We start from the raw sequence: 19,530 nt of genomic DNA, 5'->3' as shown, positions 1-19,530 counted from the left end.
GCAAAACATAAACCACTTTTTAAAATGGTTAGTTTATTGGTCTTTAGACCATAATGCATGAACTTCTCGAGGCACAGTTTGAGAGGTTCAGCCCCAAAGATTGGCCTGCCAGGGGCGTTATCGTAGGATATTTGGCTTACACAAGAATCGTTGAGGTCACAATTCTAAAATTCTTCGTGCATCAAAAGACCGAATTGTTTTTGTTACAAGCAAAATTCATGTTATACGTCCTTCTGAGTTGTGTTCTCTGTTTCTGATGTACGTTTTGTTTGGCAAACAAACTGTGATTGATTCCTCAGAGGACATTCTTCCACCAATTTATATGCATAGGAGTGTCCTTGAACAAATCTCTTTTTTTTGTCAAATCTGTTTTATTGGCATTTTTTGGTTACATAGAGCACCTGAACAAATCTCTTCTTGAATGTATAAATACATGCAGAATAAAGTGTTCATATTCTACTGAATAGGCGCATCAGCTTTTGGGGCACTTGTAGGTAGCATTAGGGACACTTGTAAGGTATCCATGCAGGCAGCTGGTCTGTCATATTGGGAATCTTGGCCATGAAGAGAAATGTGTTGATGACTTTCTTGGAGGAAACCATTCATGTGAGTGGAGACACTGTCATAATTTAGGTTGACTGCAGGGTGGTACTAAGGTCTGCTCTCCAGAAGTGCATGAACTTTTGGCCTGATTGCAGGTTGTGTGAAAGCAGAGTGAAGATATAGAAGGGTTGTGTCTGCAAGGCCTTTGTGAATGAGGCAGTGTTTTGAAATGACACCATGATCCGATTGACCACCAGTGCAAGTTGGCGATGGCTCGAGAACAGAAATGTTCTACAGTCCATGATGCTGTTGTATGGCAGCAGTAAATAAGACAAGTGGTGCCATGTTTGGTCCCTCACAAGTCCAGTGAAAAGATCTGAATCCATTCTCAACAGAGTCCATGCTTGACCCTTGGAAAAAGAGCCCCTTGGGCATGATGTTGGAATATTGCTCCGACGTCTATGAGAGTAAGGCATGTTCTCATACGTGAAGTATGAAATGCAGTGACCCTTTAGAGCCAGAGTGCATAGATGCTAAAGCCACCAGCTTGAATTCTGACTTAGTATGTCCCCACTGTGCACACCCAGCATTTAAATAGAGTTTTAGCGTTTTAAAAGCTATGGTAACAAGCCAATATTTTTGTTATTCATTTCGTAATTCCGTATTCCACCTAGGTCTTTCTTCTCCCCTTTATTAACACTTTCTTGTCACTGAACTTTAGTATATCCCTCTAACAACTTGTTTTTTATGGCTCAGCGCCTGGATACCCTCCTGGGTGATTAGCTACGCTCTACAAATCCTGTTTGACTGATGGCTATATTCTGAGTCGGCCAGAGCGTGGGATACCAGTACAGCTGATCAGGTCCAGCTTGGTGTTCCCTCACCAAAATCAACTTGGTGCGAGAGCCCTGGGCCAGATTGTACCAGCTTGAAAATGGGCCTGATAAAATCTCCTAAGGCTCAGGCACAGTGGATATAAGTGCAGCCCTTCCTAGTCCTCCTCTATGGTCCCATGCATGCCCTCCTGCTCCCATTGGAGCAGGTGGTAAATGACATCATCAAACCTCACGGCATTGGAAATTCTGTATGTTTGAGGCATGTAAGCTGTAGATCACATGCTGTGCATAGCTCTTCATCTGGTGTTGGGTTTGGATGTTTGCACTTATTTTTCTTCGAAGAAGACTTTCCAGTCACGAGGTGGGTGACTCCTCCTTTTGATGATAGTGTGCATGGGCATCGACTCCATTGTTAGATAGTTTTTTTCCGGCACCGGGTTCGGACTTCTATCGCTGCGCTCCTGTTCGACACCGCTCCTTCGGTTTCCCTCGATGACCATGATACTCACTCTCGACGGTATTGTTTTCAATCGCGTCTCCCTTTCTATCGCACATTGTATTTCCTTACTAAAATGAATCTTTCGTTCGGAAAGCTCGTGGAAGGCCATCGGTTCTACCTGCGTGGGGCCAACCCGCAGTCGATGGAACGAACTCCCTTTAAATTTGCCTTCGGTGTCACGTTAGATACGCGTGAAATACACGCACTCCGACTCACAGAGAACAGGACTGCTACGCGTACCAGGCTTTCCGCTCCAAAAAGAAACTGTGCGACATGCTGAGTCAGCACACAAGCTCCATTCTGGACATCTTCGGACAGCAATCGAACGAAGAGGCTGGGGAGGCCATGGGAACCGAGGAGGTGTAGGAGCCGATCGCCATCACAGAGATCGACTCCGACCAAGAGGACGACATCCCACATGGACAACGTACTCGGAGTTCAGCTCCCCTCCTCGTTCAAAGACACAACGCTACAAAAGGAGAAGGCTCCAGTCCAAACCCGCTCCCACGCCGAGTGCAATGAGTCCTTGAGGTAGGACGAGGGGTCCCTTGAGGAGATGGGATTTACGGCGCTCTGGTGATGTGGCTGCAAGAGGACCCGATAATGGAATAAGTAAGATTTGGGGGATAAGCTCACGCAGAGGGAACAACAGTATTGAGCCATGGAGGCGAAATGCGACGATCTGATATGCCCCATGCACATTACCTGACTCCAAATCCCAGAATACATCACGGGGGAAAGAGTGTCTGCTCCGAGGAACAAGTCCTCTTTTTATGTTTACTTGCCACATCCAATGAACGTACCTGTTTTAAATAAGAGCAATCGTGACAGCAGGTGCTGATTTGAAAACAAGCAGAGGAAGGCAGAACGCCGAAATGCGTCCTTGTTAATAAAACATCTCCAAAGGGGTCCCCTGAGTGCGGCGTTTTTTTTTCATGGAACAGGAGCGTTGATTATGTGTATGGTTCCACCGCCATACAAGCTGCACCCGTCCGCAAGAGTGTGAATATTGCCCTATGGTGGAACTTTGGAGCTGTGAGAAATAGGCCTAGGGGTTCAGGGTCGTTCTACCCTGCCCTCTTTTTTTTGTTTTACTGTTTTCTTGTGCCTCGGTTCTACCGAGGCACAAGATGGCTGCCAACACTTCCTGGTTTGGAGTGTTGACAGCCAATTAGAATAAAGCTTGTGGTCGGGAGGGTGCGCGGATCTTCTGTGCCTCTAAATATCGAAACTTTTATTTTTGATTTATTTTCTCAGCAACTACTCAACGGATTTACACCATTAAAAAGAAGGATGTTTTCTGAAGCAAGAACTACCTTTTTGCCAAATTTGGTGTAATTCTGTTCAGCAGTTTCGGCTGTAGCCATGTCTAAAGTTGCCTATGGGAAATGCATTTTTCGACCTCTATATTTTTAATTTCTCAGGAACTACTGAACGAATTTATACCATTTAACAAAAAGGGCTCTTTCTGAACCAAGGGCTACCTTTTTGCCAAATTTGGGGTAATTCCGTTCAGCAGTTCGGGCTGTAGCCGTGTCTAAAACTTCCTACAGGAATTAACATGGAGAAAAAACGTTTTGGGACCCCCCTTTTTCTCGGCCCCTGCTTGCCGAAACACCCCGAAACTTTTAAGATAGGAGCTGACCGGAAAGCTCCACTAGTTTTGAAAATTTTGCGAAGATTCGTCAATCGGCGCCAAAGTTATTGGAAAAAGAAAAAATGCTTTTTGAATAGAAACAAGGTCCTAACTATAACTACCTACTGGCGACCGCCACTAGGTAATATACATATCAACAACTGTCCCTCCTTCAGGAACACAAACGGAGCGCTCAGAGGTTTTGGAGCTGCCAAGCCTTTTTCAAATGCTGCTTGGTAAAACAGAACTATGGCATCCAGGTGTTTAAATGCCTCATTAAGTTCCCTCTGCGCAGTGTCCAGTAAGACTTCCATTTGGTAATGTCAAATCAGTTCATACCTCGCAGATCGCACTTTTAATATACCACTATGCACTTTGTCTCGGAAGCCTTGATGTTCAATAATGCAATTCATCTAACAAATCCTTTCGTCAGCCGCTTTACTGCACATTTAAATATCCTGTATCTGAGAGCGCTGGTTTTAGTAATCCGTACTCTTCCATGAGGTCATGTTCCAATTTATAGTCAGAAGGTGCATAATTCATTTGGCCACGGTGGTTCAGACAGATCAAATTCTATGTTCCAACAAATTTCCACAAATACCGCTGAACTTCTTTCGTGACGGGTGCCTCCTACGTGCATGTGGCCTGCACCAATTAAATAAATCAACAACTGACCCTCCTTCAGGAACACAAACGGAGCACTCATGGGTTTGGAATCCATTTATTACACCCCGCATGACGCGTTTCAGCCGCCAAGCCTTTTTCAAATGCTGTTTGGTGAAACAGAACTATGCATCCAGGTGTTTAAATGCCTCATTAAGCCCCCCCTGCGCAGTGTCCAGCAAGAAAGGACTGCACTTTCAACATAGTCCCTTCTTTTTGTTTTGCCGCCGTATTTGTGTATATGTAGCTTTCATTACAGTTCCATAATGGTATTTTTTTACTTTCATAATGTCCAGCTTTATTAGTAAACTTCAATTTGGTAATGGGAAATCAGTTCATACCTCGCAGATCGCACTAGATGGACGTTATGAAAGTAAAACAATACAGTTATGGGCCACAAATGAAAGTTACATACACTCAAGATGGCAGCCAAACAAATAGAAGGGACTATGTTGCAAGTGTAGTCCCGTCTTGCTGGACACTGCGCAGGGGGCGCTTAATGAGGCATTTAAACACTTGGATGCCATCCTTCTGTTTCACCAAGCAGCATTTGAAAAAGGCTTGGCGGCTGAAACGCGTCATTATATGGATATATAATTTGTAACATAGCTTTAATGCTGGTTCAGATGGGATTCAGCCAAGCCATAATTTCACAATTAGCTAGTTTTAAATTAAAAACATGCTACGGTCATAAACTTTAGTTGTGCTTATTCTTTATCAGTGTATTGGAAGATTTGCTGCCATAAAGTACAGCAGTTTGAGCAACCTAGAAATCATCAGCAAATTTAAAAACAGTGATTTGGGAATGTTATGTTTTTGGACCCCAGGTTTAAAGCTAGACATAGAGCTCATTAACCGTAAATGTCACCCTCGCCTTACTTCGAGCTCCATTAACATGCATATGAGACTGTCTCATGCGTTCTCTGTCCAGAGTCTGTCTGGCTTTGTACATAATAGAAAAAAAATCAATGGGAAGAGAATTGGACGCTGTAGAATGACCTTCGTAAGTGCAAGTGATTGATTTACATTAAGTGATCCTGTGTTAATGGTGCTGTTAGTATAATAATGTAAGTTTAAACTCCTCTTTTGACTGTTTAGATACAGTACACAGTTCTGGTCACACCAAGCACATGATTTACATTAAGGCGATGAGTTCCCTGTGTTATTGATAGTTTATTTTCCTATTTGTGTGATTAGGCATGGGTAGTGGGCTTAAAAGCTAATTGTGCTAATCATTTTCTTCTTTCAGTTGCATCACTCACTTGTTGCTGCTTTTAAACTGACATAAGCAGGGCATCCATTGCTTATGGGAGTGACATATGATACTTTCTGCATTTGAATTCCGCCACCGCCGTCAAGAGTGTCCTGGTCAGCCCTTGCCAGGAAGAGCGGTGGGGCCGGGTTGGGGGAGGGGGGAATTCGACGGACGACCACGAGGGAAAATTAAATAAATAAATAATTTTTCCTTGTCGTTTTCTGTCGAAATCCCCCATCGCCCCACAGCTCTTACCTGCATGGGCCGCGGCTGGTCCTGGTGTCTCTGGACTTAGAAATATTGGGTCTGCAAACTCCCGACCAAGTATTTCCTAGCCCAATAACTGGGCCTGTGTTTGGTGGGCCCTTGCCTGATCTCCTACAGCAGCAAGAAGGGAGCAGGCAGTACTCCCCCTGGATAGGCTTAAGCCTGCCTGACTCCCTCCCCATTTTCCCCACTCCCCTTCACCCCATTTGCCCTCACTCTGATGCATTCACTGGCTCTGAGCAGTTGGAAAATGTCAGAGGTTTACTTGCTCTAAAGGGAAAAAATTACAAGGAAAAAGACAGTCACTTACTGGCCTTTGTTATTATTCTGCTGTGATGGTTGCGCACAACTCTGGTTATTTAAATACATGTAGTGAAAACTTCTTTTGAGACTCCAATTCTTTAAGAGTGATGCTCGGGTGGCGTCTTCCAGCCTAGAAACGTCCTGAATTAAATGCTAGTTAGTGCTTCCAATGACTATTGGTTGCATCCCCTCTGGCACACCGACATGTCCTAAATAAGGATTCAATAAAGTTCCTCTAGACGAATGTCATTCATATGTTCATAGCAGTTCAAATTTATTCCTTGTTAGTTCATAAAATTGTCAATTCATTTCAATCAAAATAAGGATCCTGTGATAATATCACTCAGTTAGGCTCCTATGCATTTCGGGCAGGGAGCATATCTACAAGAAATCATAGCACATCTACAGTCCAAACAATCCTATTCATATTAATCTTGTCTCATGGTACATATTGTCATCATGATCAGAATAGTGTATATTGTTAAACATTCAAAAGTGCTTTTGTGCAATGTGCTCATCTTAACCTTCATGCTATAGGACAGGTGAAAAGTGTAAAAAAATATATGTTTGGTGTTTTTCACAAAACAAGTAAGCAGGATTTGCGAGTGGTGACTACGGTATTTAAGTTTCTCTATGCACAGGTCGTGAGCGGCATGCTGTCACTCGTAACCAGCCTACTTACATCACTGAGCGCAGGTACACTCGAGCCTTTCCCTGGAAATGAAAATTGGCAAGATGAGCTTTGGAACTAACGATAACCTTAGCTCAAAAGAATGTGTACAATTATATTAGCGTGTGGCTTCACTGAAGCTCACTCATATAAACGCCAGCGGGTCTTCGGGTAGTTCAGTCCAATTAAATTAAATGTGAACACACTGTACTTACAGCTTCCATCAGGAAGAGGCCATATTTAGACTCCTTTAATTCCAATAATTTGGTGGGTATTATTAACCTTACTCTTAAGTCTATATTGAAAGTTTGAATCAACAAAAAGTGCAGTAATATAAATTCATATGAATGACTGGCCCAAAACTTGAGATGGTCTATTGAAACTCTGGTCCATTTTCTTTCTTTCTGTAGGAAGGTCCTAGGTCGAGGAGGGCTTTGTAGGCAGGTGTGAGGATGCTGAACTGCCATCTCTTCTGGATGGGGAGCCCGGTGGGTAGGGGGGATGTGATGTGGGTTTGTTTGGGGAAGTCCAGGATGAGTCTGGCTGCAGTGTTCTGTATGGTGTGGAGTCTTCTGAAAAGCTGGGTGGAGATTGCAGCGTAGAGGGTGTTGCCGTAGTCGAGGTGGCTGGTGACAAGGGCCTGGGTGAATGCCCTTCTGGTGTTGGTAGGAATCCACCTGAAGATTCTGCGGAGCATGCGAAGTATGTGGAGGCTGGAGGAGGTGACTCCATTGACTTGCCATTTCATGGTCAGCTGGCTGTCAAGATGATGCAGAGGTTGCGTGTATGGTTGGTCGGTGTGGGTGTATGTCTGAGTTCTGCAGACCACGAGCTATGGTCCCATGTGGAGGTGTTCTTCCAAAGGATCAGTACTTCAGATTTGTCAGAGTTGAGTTGGAGGCAGTTGTTTCTCATCCATTTGGCTATGTTGGTCATGGCGTTGCAGAAGTTGGTTTTTGGCGTTGAAGGGGTCCTCGGATAGCGAGAGGATCAGTTGGGTGTAATCTGCATAGGAATTTATGTTGAGTTTGTGGGATCTTATGATGTCTGCGAGAGGGGTCATGTAGATGTTGAACAGGGTGGGGCTGAAGGATGATCCTTGTGGTACGCCGCATATGATGTCTTTGGGTGCAGAGTCAAATGCTCTATGTGCATCCTGTAACGAAGGAGGCGATCCATTTGATGGCATCTTGCGGATGCCTATATTGAAGAGTCTGTTGATGAGGGTATTGTGGGAGAAGGTGTCGAACGCTGCAAAGAGGTTGAGGAGGATCAGGGCCAAAGTTTCTACACAGTCGAGGAGTGGTCTGATATCAACTGTGGTGGCAAGCTGCGCGGTCTTAGTCCTGTCGTTGGCATGGAATCATGATTGTGAGGGGTGCAATAGGTGGTTTTGTTACCGGAATTCAGTGAGCTGCTGGTTGATGGCTTTATCAAAATCTTTGGCTGGGTAAGGGAGCAGGGAGATCAGATGATAATTTTTAGATTACTGAGTTTGGTGGAGGCCTTCTCTAGGAGGGGTCTGAGGTCTGCGTGTTTCCGTCTATCCTGGAATGTTGGTGTGGAGATTGAGGTGTTGAGCATGCTGGTGAGTTGCGTGCTGATTAGGTTCGTTGTAAGCTTGTAGAAGTGGTGGGGGCAAGGGTCAGTTGGCACCCCGGTTTGGATGGAGGACATGATGGCTGAGGTGGTCATGGTGGTGAGCGGGGACGAGGTGGTAATGGTTTGGCTGATGTTTGCTGGTTGGTTGAGGTCTTTGGTGTAGAGGGTGGCAGTTTGGAGGTTGGAAATGTTGTAGATGTTGATGATCTTGCTGTGGAAGTAGTCGGAGAGGGTGTCACAAAGTTTTTGGGAGAGGTGGATGGTGTTCTCTATGGGTGTTCTCTATGGCTACTGGCTTGGCAAATTCTTTGAGTATTCTGAAAGATCCTGTGTGTGGTTGGCTGCGGAGTTAATGCGGGTGGTAATGGTTGTTTTCTTGGCATCCTTGATGTGCGGGTGATAGTTGCTGATGGCTATTTTGTGAGCTGCTCTGTTGGTAGGGGTTTTTGTGGCACGCCATCATCTCTCCAGCTTGTGGCAGATGCGTTTGGTCCTGATTTCTGAGGTGTACCAGCTGGCATGTTAGGAAGTCTTGTAGGATTCAGTGGTGCGTATGTCAACACTATCTGTACTAAGATTATTTTCTTACTTTGGCTCTAATCTGTGTTTACTCTTCCATTTTTTTATTTTTCTTTTTTTTAGCTTTTTTTTTTTTTAAACAGATTTTTATTAAGTTTCGTCAAACATCTTACATACAGACAGCATAAGCGGGTTTACGTCAGCATAGCACAATTCCAGGATAAAGGCAACATTATCCCGCATCCCCTGTTGCTCTCCACATCCCTCTCCCCCCTCCCCCTCTACTCCCACCCCCCCTAGTCAGTGTGCCTCCTACTCTCTCCCCTATAGCGTAATATAAACCTTTGTGCTGCATCACTTAACTCCTCCGAGGATAGTCATAAACATAGTCGTCAATAGTTCGATGACCCAAATAACATGGAAAACATAGCATATGGTCCCAGTAATCTGTCAGTCGTTTTCCACAGGTGTGTAACCCATCACATGTGCTGGAGTACCATGGCCTAGCAATCATCGCATCCCGCAGATACCCCTGCTCCCCCCGCACCGGGTTCAAGTGTCAGATCCACTGGCGTCTCCATCCCCTCTTCCTCACTAGCCTCTATTGTTGATTGAAGGTCCGCTACTAGTGCACCCCACGCCCTGGCCGCTTCCAGCGCTTTATCATTAGAAGTGCGTCTGGCTAATTGCAATCTAAGAGTCCCTTCACTATTTGCCCATTGTTGGAAACTCCCCCGCCATCTCAGATAGCTTGGCCCCCCCCTGGATTTCCAGTGCATAGTGAGTTCCCTCTTAGCCATAATCAACCCCAAGTCAAGGAATTTACTTGTAATTTTAGTGGCTGGTGTGTGTGGAAACCAGAGTAAAAGGCAGGTCCCCATATTCACTTCAACTTGACGCCCCGTGACCTCATTCAAACACGCCATAACATCAGTCCAGTACGTGCCCAGTCCCGCACAGGACCAGAACATATGGCCAAAGTCGGCTCCCTCCACGGCGCATCGAGGGCACACTGAATGAGCTCCCCCAAAGATCTGCTGTATTTTAACCGGTGACCAGTAAGCCCTGTGTAGTGTAAACTATTGGACCAGCTGGAAGCGAACATTGCGCGTGCCCTTCCAGGCTCGCCGCACGAGCTGTGGCCAGGTCACCTCCGGTATCGGTCGGCCGAGGTCCTCCTCCCAGTGTTCCCTCAACCGATCTAGGGGCGGCGGTCCCTCCAGTCCTAATCTCCTGTATAAGCAGGTGATAGCCTTGAAAGTGCCAGCAGCCATCGTAACATATTGACAGCCCAAGGATTTGGGCGACTCTGCCAGACCTGTCTTCCAGTGTTTCTGTATTCCCGACACCAAGGCTGTGTGTAACAGAAAATCACCCCTCGGGAAATCAAAGGCGCTCTGCAGTTCGGGGAACGGCAGTAAAGTACCATCCCTATACAGGTCCCCTATCATGTGGACACCACGTTCTTCCCAGCCTGCTAGTGCTGACCAACCCCGCCATGAGGGAGGGCAGTGCACACGCCCAGAGGGATCTCCGGGGCATATGGGGTGGGAATTCCCGCCCGTTTCTGGCTACGCAGCCAGCATCGGCGAAGGGTGCGTTCCTCGAGAGTGAGCTAGTCCAACCGGAGCCCCTGCTGGAGCACTATGAAGGACAAGATATGGCGCTGAATAACTCTACCCTGTGGGCCGTCCGGCCTCTATACTCCCGTGCCACAGCCTGCGTGAGCCATTGCAGCTGCGCTGCCAGGTAATACCATTCAAAATCAGGTACCGCCAGACCTCCCTCCTCCCGCGATCTGAGCAGGGTGTTCAGGGCCACTCGTCTCCTACCGGAGCCCCAGATGAACCCTATCACCATCGGCCGCAGCATCCGAACGAAGGAAGCCGGAATCCATACCGGTAGTGTTCGAAATGAAGCAGCCGCGGGAGGGCCACCATCTTTAACAGCGCAATTTGTCCGGCCACTGACAGCTGAAGGGTACGCCAAAACCCCATGCTGCCCCTAATGCCCCTTAGTGCTCTGCCCACATTCCCCTCATATAGGAGCGAATGGGTGTGATAAATATAAACACCAAGGTACGGTAAGCACTTAGATTCCCAGCGCAGTCCCTCCAACTCCATGGGCTGGACGCACCGTGGTGTCAGTGGGAATAAACAGGTCTTGGACCAGTTAACATGTAGTCCCGACAGCTCGCCAAACTCCCGGAGGAGGACCCGTGCGCCCCTTACCGAGGCCTCCACGTCAGCCAGATATAGCAAGAGGTCGTCGGCATACAGGGAGATATAATGCAGGTCGCCGCGCAGCAGCACCCCCCTATAATACTGTCCCTGCCGGGCTCGTGCCGCTAGAGGCTCGATCGCCAACGCGAAGAGGAGCGGAGACAAGGAACAACCCTGTTGGGTGCCTCGCTCCACTGGGCACGCCGGAGACACCGAGCGACCCGTACGGACCCTGGCGGTGGCGGAGTCATACAGCAGCTGCGTCCAACGGACAAAGCCATCTCCTAATCCGAACCTATGAAGCACGCAAAACAGATACGACCATTCCACACTATCGAACGCTTTTTCGATATCCACCGACAACACTGCCGCTCCAGGAGGGCCCTCTCCCTCGACATCCATGACCCGTATCAATCGCCGTATGCTTGATGAAGTGTTCCGCGTGGGGATGAAGCCCGACTGATCCGAATGCACCAGCGTACGCATGTGCACAGACAGCCACGTGGCCAAGATCCTGCTCAGCACCTTATAATCCACAGTGAGCATCGAGAGCGGACGATAAGCCGTCCTAGCTGTGGGTAGCCCGCCCTTCTTCAACAACGGCACTATGAGCGCCTCTCTGGCAGACGGAGGAAGCCTGCCCAGTTCCCAGGCCTCACTATACAGCTGGTGTAATTGAGGCGACAGGAGGTCAATGTACGAGGCGTAAAATTCCACCGGCAAGCCGTCGGCCCCCGGTGTCTTTTTCCTGGCCATGTGTTTGACCGCTGCTCTAATCTCCCCTAATGATATAGCAGCGCCCAACGCGTCCCCTTGCTCCGAGTCTATCTGCGGCAACTGCGCCTCCGTTAAGAAGGCATCCAAGCCAGCTGGAGGTACCCTCAACCTGCTCCGGTAGAGCTCCGTGTAATAATCCAGGAACTGTTCGTTAATTTCCTTCTGCGAATGAACCAGGTCCCCCGTGGGCATAATCAGCGACAATATCGGTGTGCCCCTAGCGTGCGGATTGGCCAGCCACGCCAGCAGCGTACCCACCCGATCCGTCTCAGCGTGTGCCCGGACCATGTACTCCCTATAGTCAAGGCAGCGAAGCCTCTCAACATGAGCAGCCACCCGTTCCCGAGCAGCCAGCACTTCCTCTTTGCTGCTCCCCGCCACATGACTGGCCTTCTCTATTTGCCACAACAAGGCCTCCTCCCGTTCTATGTCGCCTAACAATGTCCGCCGCGCCCCCGCCGCAGATGAGAGGCACACACCTCGTATCACCACTTTGAAAGCGTCCCACTCATGTGCCCTAGTAGTCGCGGACCCTGCGTTCTCTTGAAAGTAGTGCTCTATGCCCTCCCGTATCTCCGCGCTAAACACCGGATCCTCCAACGTCAGCGGGTTCAGTCTCCATGTTGGAACCGACTGCCGTTGTCTCGACCAGAGAACCGTAAGCAAGCAAGGGTTATGATCTGATATAGTCCTCGCTAGGTATTCGCTGCCACGAGTGAGCTCCTGTGCCCCAGGCGTACAGAGAACAGTGTCAAGGCGCACATGAAGGTCATGGGGGGCAGAGTAAAATGAATAATCCCTATCTGCAGGGTGGTGCGTACGCCAGGCATCCAAGAGGCCCTATTTTTCCTGCCAATTCCTCCTCGCTTTGGCCACCCCGCGCACCGCCGACTGCGCCATCGGGGGGTGGGAGCGATCCATCATCACGTCCATCACCGAATTAAAGTCCCCCCCATAAACACCGTGCCCACCAATAGGGACGCCAGCCTCCCCGAAAGCATCGAGAAAAATGCAGCCTGATCAGAGTTCGGGACATATACACTGCAAAGCGTAACGTCCCGGCCATCGAGACGCCCTAACACAGCCACAAACCTCCCGTCCGAATCTACCATAGTCGTCATAGGGTGAAAGGGGACACCTGCGCGCACCCAGATCAGAGTTCCCCTGGCATAAGCAGAGTAGGTGGTATAAAAGAGTTGCCCCCTCCATCGCCGCTGCAGCGCCTGCCCTTCCGCCTGAGTTAAGTGTGTCTCCTGTAAAAAGGCTACCTGGACAACCCTGCGGACCAAATATGCATGTACCTTATATCGCTTTCTCATAGTGTTTACTCTTCCATTGAACAATGCTTGTAGGTGTTACTCTGATCTTGGTAAATCTCAAACTCCATTGAAGCAATAGAGAATTATTCATTTTCTATGACAGCTTCAGTTGTTTCTGAGACCCACCATTGACAATGTCCTTCTTCTGGGTATCTATTTCAGCCAATGTAGCCCCTTTCCTAGAGCTCTACCACCCAGCCATTTTTTGGCCAGTGATTGTAGAGTCTGACCTTCTAGCAGTTGAGACATTGATCGGGATAACATCTGCACATTGATAACATGTCCAATCTTCTCCACTAATCACCTTAAGTGACCTGATGTTGAACCTCAGGGGCAATAAAACTGGATTGTTGTCATCCTGGACTGTGGAATCTAAATCGAGTACCAACCAATGCTGCATTCCTGTAAAGTTCTGCAGGAATTATGTTTACTTTTGGCTTTATTTGGCATCTATTCATGACTAGTGTACTGCTGCATTAATCCAAGCTGCCAAACATCACAGGAAAACTAAAATGCATCCCCATTGTACATAATGAACCTCTTGCCTGGCTAGTGATTTTCTTGATACATTTATCAGGTCTAAATAATGGATCTAAAATTCATTAAATATTTAATTGGCGCTCACAGGCCCTCCTTGTGACTTTTTTGGCATGTGTGGTGTTTCTGGTCTGAGTGCCATTGCCATGAAGCAGCGCTTGCAGTTGAGAAGGGAGGACAGCCAGATCACTCTTGCAACTCAGCATCTCCATTGTCTTTGTGAGTGCTTTTGCCGTGGGACTTTAGTCCAAACCCTACATGTGTAGGATTCTATCACGTGCCCTGACATTGTTTTGTATTTTTACTGTATGTTTCAATTTGTGTCTTTCTCTTTTCTCTTCCGCAGGTGATCCATAACTATGGGCATGGGGGCTTTGGCTTGACCATCCACTGGGGCTGTGCAATGGAAGCCGCTAATCTCTTTGGAAAAATCCTGCAGGAGAAGAAGTTGCTCAAACTACCACACTCTTCCCTCTAAGCACATACAGGTGCACATTACAGCAATTAGTGAGGACTAACCTTCAGCACTAGAACTCATTGTATTGCCTCCAGAAGAAGAGTACTGAATTATTATGTTTCTGATATCAGCCACTTCAGTGTTGGTAGCTGTTTTCTAACACTTCAAATCAAGACATCCATTTCCTTGATTATACATAACTGTAGAGAAATGTTAGATTTCACTCCGTGTTAACCTACCCTCTGCACCATCCTGCCAGAGGCTTTTGCCCCAGTGCAAACACTTATGGAAGTGCTTGAAATGTTTCTGGAAGTTCACCCATGGCTGAGCTTGGCAGAGACCATTGCCTTCTAAAATAAGAGTCCATCACACAGATTCAACACTGGGACATTAGCAGGTGTTCCCGTCCCCAACTATATAGTCAACCCATCCTCCCCTTGTCCACATACAGAAAAACACTACATGCAAAAGTGCACTTATTATTATTACGTAGAGCCTCGTAGGCAGTTCTGTATCGATACATTGCATCTGACGCTGATCACCGGAGTAGGATATGCACTGAATAGACAGCGTGGGAGAAACATATGCAATGTAAGCCTGGGTAATCTTAGTAGAACTTATTGACTATCTTCTCAAACCTGCATAAATGAAGCAATTTAGCAAGAAGTAGAGATGGACTTCTGTGGCCTTCCAGAGGGTCTACCCTCTGTCTCAGTTTCTTAGAACACTTCCCCCTCCCCTCAGGTCTCGTCACATCATCTTACTCTTGTGCTTTGCATTCCTCACGGAGTTGCCATTATGATGTAAAACACTACAGTGATTACAGTGATATGCAGCAGAAGATTGTTCACAGCAAACCCTGCAGAACCGAGGACATCATTTTGAATCACACCTCCTTTCATTTACTTTTAAATATTTTCTTATTTGTGTTCTCATTCCTGCAAATTATTAAACTGTATGCCTCCAGTTGCTTTCATTGTTTACGCATTTCATTCTGAAGTGAAGCGTCATGTTTAACTGTGCAGTCCATTATATATTGGGCTCTATGAGTGTTTGCCCGGTTGTCAATTTCATTTTATTAAAACTTACTCAACTCCTTTTGACTAGGTTTAAGCTATAAAAGTACCATATTTATTAACCCTGGGCAAAGCACTACGCTGCGCTCGCATAGTTTGCGAAGTTTGCGCAACTTCGCACTAGGCGAGCTGCACGTAACACAGTGCAAACATGCGTAGCGTAGCATAGCGTAGTGGAGTGGTCGTTTTTTGCTTGCTCGCGGTCCTCAACGTCAAGTTGGCGACCGCGAGCAAGCAAAATGACATCCTCGCGAGACTTTTTCCTTGTTCGCAATCGCGAGCATGGAAAATAAACCTCCCGGCGAGATTCTCAACGAGGGAAGGTCAGGTTTCTCATTACGAGTGGTCGCGCATGCTCGCGATGAGAAACTACCAGTCTGCGTTGAGAAAGCTGCAGCTCGAGTAAAAATCTACTCGAGCGGCAGAAAAGTACAGCTCGCACTGTGCAAGATGCAGTTTTCAATGATTGCACAGTGCCGGATGCTTGTCCGCACTGTGCAATCATTGAAAACGACATCTTGCACAGTGCGAACATGCTACTACGCAGTTCACGAAGTGCTACGCGTAGTGCGAAGCGTAGCTTTGCATAGCGCTACTTCGCGAACTACGCCCACCCCTAATATTTATATATACACAGTGACTAGTCATGACAATGCAGAAAATATGCATTCTAAAAAATGTATGATCGTGCCTTTTGTACCATGTTAAACTTTCTGCCGTCCTTTTTTGTGCTGCTACTTGTAAGCAATTTGGCAGATTCACAGACATTTTTGTGCACCTTAATTCCGTGTAGGGGCCCAAAACAAAGCATCCACTGCCATAATTCCACAGATCCTGAGTTGCAGAATAGGGATCTAAAGAGAACTGTGCATAGACCTTCTGAGTAAGGAAAGTCTGTGAATATTGCTGATCTTGCGCAGTTGGAAGCTTATAGGTGTGGACAGGAAGGGGAGGAATGTACACACTGTATAAGTGTTTTGCACAACCATAACCACCCTACAAACGCATGTACATTTTCTGCAAATGATGGAGTAAATGTGTTTCCAAGCTAGGAAAGATAAGTAGCTTGTGCACATTCCATGGCTGTGTGGAGAAGGGTGTTCCTCCAAGTAGAAAAATAATTCCCATTGGACACTACGCAGGAATAAATTTAGTGAAGGACGACAACTCATGAAAATCTACAATATGCCTAGACTTCCTAGTTTATTCCTCTGTGTTTGTATACATCTCCAAAAAGTGATATATCTGCTCCTACTACAAGTAAACATTGAAATGTTTGTTTGTCCATTGGAGTGCCAGCAGTATTGGTAAGAAATTGTTTGCTAAACATGCACCGTGTAATCGTGGATTTATCCCCAGGAAATTGAATGTATTGAAAATAAATATATACAAGAATTTGAAGATCAAAGGTGTCTTTTCATCCACACCCATGCCAGGAATGTTTTGTGAAGTACTGCTTTTAAAACTTGTTTAGTGTCATAGTCTGAAACCCTTGAACATTTCACATCAGTCTTCTCACTTGCCCCATCCATAGTGAGGCCCTGTGCATACTTACCAATATCTTTAACTCTTTTCATTTCCGGGCAGAACAGTTGAAACATGTTGATTGCAGGCCCGCCTCTTTGGGCAGCATTGTGCACCTGCACATCTCAAGGATCTACCTCATGTGCTCCTCATGTCAGTATGAGTTACCGCGAGCTTCTTGTCAACCTAGACTCTTGGGAAAGGTTCTGTGTCATTTAATCGCCCTTATTTAACCAACGTCATACAAGGGCCAATAACCCACTTCCCCCTCCCCCAATTATATACTATTGTCTCTCTTTATTCCATTTTCCTATTGTCCATCTTCTCCTAATACCCTTTCACCTGACCTCCCTGTTTCTTTGCTAAGTTGGAACTTGTGATAAATAGAAATATTACTTTAGAGCCTGGTTTATGTGTTGGCTCCGGCACCCCAGTCCGCTCTATTACTCAGTCACACTACGAACAGTTCAGTGAGTGTTTTATTCGCCCTGCGAGTGGTTTTGTTTAGTTTTCCTAGCACCTTGCATTGCTCAGTTTTCTCACAGAGTAGAAATAAACTACTTTAAGGTAGGCCAGTCGGAAGATTTTGTGCGGCCCTAGGCAAAATATACTTCCGGGTGCTGCCTTGGAGAGTGCATGGGGCCAGCTCCCATATGTTCAGGTTTTCCTCACCTTCTCCAAGTACTGTCTTCTACACTGTGGTTCAGCCTCACTGCTTTTTAAGTGTTTTTCCTACCTCACTGCCCGCACTATACCCCTTCTCCATCAAAATGATGAATGACAAGTTAGTGTGTAGTAAATATTTATTTCAGAAAATGTAATTTCTTGAAAACATACAACCAGTAAATATTTCCATTATGATCTAGTAAAAGACATGTTAATAAGCATTATAAAAGACATTCATCAAACTATGATGTCAATAAGGACATAGGTCATAAAATACGACCTAACAAAATATTCATCAATAAAGCTATATCAGTTTTAACTTCAATAGTATATGGGGTAAAGTGCTAGTGTAATCAATATTATTCGTACATTTTAAAAGTTATTACAATTCTTAAAAAAATAACTATAAAAAGTGCAAGCATAGTACTAGTAGCTACCTTGTAAAAAGTCAGACAATATTTTTGCTGTACTAGCCACTAGAAAAAAAAACATTACATTCAGTATAATCTACTCCTTAATAGGAATCTAACACAGTAATTAGGCAGCCCTACTGCAAATAGACACTGTAAAAATTGATGTGTCTCCCTTCAATGCCCTAAGTGCTTCAGGTGTTCATTGAAGTCTAATCGATTACACAATGGACGCATCCATTTTCTTCTTGGCTTGGCATAGGCAGGGCGGGCGGCACATTGGCTAGACCTCAGTAGGGTCAGTAGACCTGCCTGCATTCCGTTGAGATATAAAAGACTCTATTTCAAGTGTGCATATCGAAACTTTAGATACTGGGACTTCGCCAGCTATGGTTGGGGGATTGCCAGGAAAGTTTTATAGTAAGGGCTGTCCTTGATGATCAAAAACTGAGCTGACAATCTCACCACAGTGAGCCCGATGGAGATTAGCTAGGATGTACTTTTGGGAAAGATATTTCAGTTGCTTTTTCGAAAATGGATTTAAAGATCTCGGATTTGACCAAAAAGTTCCAACCTTATCAACCAAGATTGGACGTGCCTACACCACGGAAAAGTGATGTTCTTGTCTATTTGAAATAATTCCTCTACCACATTTCTGTACGACATAACCTCCTCGGTAGTGCAGCTCCTCACCCAATATAGGAGAGGCCTTAGCCGAGAAATATGTTCCACTCTTTTAAGTGCTACATCAAGGAACATGGGAACTAGAGGCGTGCTCTTGAGGAGATGGAGGAGTGAGTGAACAAACTTGTTCTCACTCAAGGTAAGTCATTCAGCGTTCACATGGCCCCAAATCTCTGCACCATATATGGCTGCAGATTGAGCCTTTAACTTTTACAAATCTATGGCAGGGAGTAGGGCTGATATTTTTTATAGATAGCTGAGCACTACCCTTCGCTATTGAATGTATGGAGACCACGAAACTCTTCTATCCTACATGATAACCAAGTACTCTAATCTAAAAACATGCTCCAGTTTTCCCAGTTTCAAGAACAAAACATTTCTAAAAGATTTATGAGGCATAATTACCTTAAAGTGTGTCTTTGTAACATTAATCTCCCGACCCTTGGAGACACTGAAAATATTCAAAGTGGTCAGTAGTTGCTGCAGACCCATAGGGGTGTGAGAGATTAGGAGAGTTTCCGGGACACAACCCCCTTCTAATAGAAATATGATCCGTCAATTGCCCCTGTGGACACCCTCGACTTGGGCGTGATTATCTTGGTGTAATCTTATGAATTGGCCACTTGAGAATATGGATCCCGATTCCCCACACTCATAGTGTGTGATTCATTTTGTTGTGTTCTGTCTTGCAATGAGTATCAACACTACCGGAGCCACAACGGATCCAGAGATTGCAAAGGGTACACGGTAAAGCGCGAGATGCTTTGGGGGACAGGTGCCCAAACCAAAATTATGTTTTCCTCTGACTCATGTGATACACGATTTGAGTCATCAATGTGTAGGAATACAAGTTGCAGGGAATTCCATGGCTGAAGAAGCTGCAAAAGCAACAGTGCCTGGCAGGGAACTCTGCCACCGCTCCTTGCATCTGGCCTGCACAGAGCTCTGCCCATGCACCCCACTGACCCAGTTCTGCCTAGCAGGGAATTGTGCCACAGTGCCTTAAATCTGGCTTGCACAGAGCTCTGCCCACGCACCTCAGTTCTGCCTAGCAGGGAACTCTAC

At 46.2% G+C, this 19,530-nt stretch overlaps 1 protein-coding gene across 3 annotated transcripts in view; it reads left to right on the top strand.

Moving 5' to 3' along the window:
* Positions 1-16,589, top strand: part of DAO (D-amino acid oxidase) — a 219,542-nt gene extending 202,953 nt beyond the window's left edge. For 2 of the 3 annotated variants that reach the window (XM_078667401.1, XM_078667400.1), the window contains exon 10: positions 13,995-16,589. The gene's annotated coding sequence lies outside the window, so the exon portion shown is untranslated. The remainder of the gene's footprint in view (positions 1-13,994) is intronic. The other variant, XR_013602555.1, reaches the window with a different exon arrangement.
* The last annotated feature ends 2,941 nt before the right edge of the window (positions 16,590-19,530 follow it).

This window comes from Lissotriton helveticus, chromosome 11 (assembly GCF_964261635.1).
Source record: "Lissotriton helveticus chromosome 11, aLisHel1.1, whole genome shotgun sequence".
Taxonomy (NCBI): domain Eukaryota; kingdom Metazoa; phylum Chordata; class Amphibia; order Caudata; family Salamandridae; genus Lissotriton; species Lissotriton helveticus.
The sequence above is the reverse complement of the archived record's forward strand: the minus strand, read 5'-3'. Positions and strand labels throughout refer to the sequence as shown.